The 1722-nt window shown below is 59.7% G+C and overlaps 1 pseudogene; it reads right to left on the bottom strand.

Annotated features, from left to right (window-relative positions):
- Positions 1-376: 376 nt before the first annotated feature.
- Positions 377-1722, bottom strand: LOC136461169 (glucan endo-1,3-beta-D-glucosidase-like; annotated as a pseudogene).

The following is a 1722-nucleotide window of genomic DNA, read 5'->3' as shown; positions in this document are numbered from 1 at the left end:
TTTTATGAATTATTATCTTCTTTTCTATATCTTTTTAATCTTTAGTTTCTTTGCTAATGTCTTGATGGTCCATGAGTGTTACTGTAAAATTGTAGTCGTAGAAGTGTAATGGAAAGAGGATTTCGACTACAGTGTTGTCAATTTTGTTGTCATTTATACAAATGATGATGCATTTAAATAGGTGGACTACTTGAAACTGTGGAAGTTAATCTCACATATTTTCCTTTGGGTAAAATACACCGGAGGTCCATTAACTTTTGGTGAAGTGTCATTTAGGTCCATCAACTTTGAAACTGCATTTTTTGGTCCATTAACTTTCATTTTGTGTCATCTAGGTCCATCAACTTTGACTCTTGCATTTTTGGTCCATGAACTTTTAAAATGGTTCACTGCAGGTCCACGCATGCATGCACGCACGTTGACTTTTTGCGTCGGTGGAGACATGCCTGCACTCGCCGCCGTCGCTCATCTGCCGGGCATGCATGTGTGTTTTCCACGCATGCATGACAGGGTTAGTGTATTTCGGCTGATTGCTGCCTCTTGGAAATAAAACCAAAAATACATGCATGCCCGGCAGATTCGAGCAGTTCCCTGACGACGCCACGTCCGGGAACAGCGCCTCGCTGATGGGCAGCAGGGGCAGCAGCTGGATCCCGAGCCGCCACTCCCTCCACTCCACCGGGGCGAACCACAGCACGCTGCCGCGCTTGTTCGCCCACAGCATCTCCAGCGCCGCCAGCGTCGCGCCCAGGGAGGCGAGCCGCGCGTCCCCGTAGCTGAGCCCCACCAGCGCCGCCGAGTAGTAGGCATTCACGGCCTCGCTGGTGCTCTCCTGGTTGCGCCCGTCGGGGATCGCTACCAGTCCCCCCGCCCACGAGTGCAGCGTCCAGAGGTCGAACATCCGCAGCCGCGTGAAGAAGCTGCCGTTGTCGCGCGACGGCGGCGACACCGTCATGAAGTCGGCCACCATGGCGTAGGCCTGCGGCGCGTACTGGTGGCCCCAGGTCGGGTCCAGCCTCGCCAGCACCGCGATGGCGTACAGGAAGTAGCCCAGGTGGTAGTGGTGGTCGTTGTAGACGCCGAACCCGAAGTCGGCGCCGGAGTCGGTGAGCCCCTGCAGCGTCACCAGCCCGCCCCACGTGGCGTCGTACAGGAAGCCGTTCCCCTGGAAGCTGCCGTCCAGCCACGGCGTGATGGTGGCCGCCAGGAACTCCTGCACCCGAGCCGTGGTGGCAGTGGCAGGAGCTTGAGCCGACGTCGACGAAGGCTTGGACGGACGCGACTGAGATGTCGATCGGGCCGGTGGCGGTGGTGGTGAGGGTAACGTAGGGGCAGCCGCGGACGAGGTGCGCGCGGAGGGATGGGGACACGTCGAGCGTGACGGAGAGGTCGTCGAAGGCCGACACGACGTGGCGCTGGGTGAGGTCGGCGACGAACGTCTGGGTGACGGACGACGTCGAGTGGGTCCGCGACGGGTACCAGACGTCGAGCGCGCCGCCGCCGGGGGATCGGACGGCGTACGGGTGGATGTACTCTGGCATGTCCCCGTCCTTGAGCACGAAGTTCTGGAAGAAGGAGTTGGTGGGCAGCGGCGCGGCCAGGAGCGCCGGCGCGAAGAAGCGGGACGGGTCCGGCACCACCGTGGACGTGGCGCGCAGGAACACGGGGCCGTCCTGCACCGGCGCTTGGGCGGTGGCTGCCTCTGCCTTGGTGGTGCGGCAT

Source organism: Miscanthus floridulus, chromosome 6 (genome assembly GCF_019320115.1).
Source record: "Miscanthus floridulus cultivar M001 chromosome 6, ASM1932011v1, whole genome shotgun sequence".
Lineage (NCBI taxonomy): Eukaryota > Viridiplantae > Streptophyta > Magnoliopsida > Poales > Poaceae > Miscanthus > Miscanthus floridulus.
This window is presented reverse-complemented; position numbering and strand designations above follow the sequence as displayed.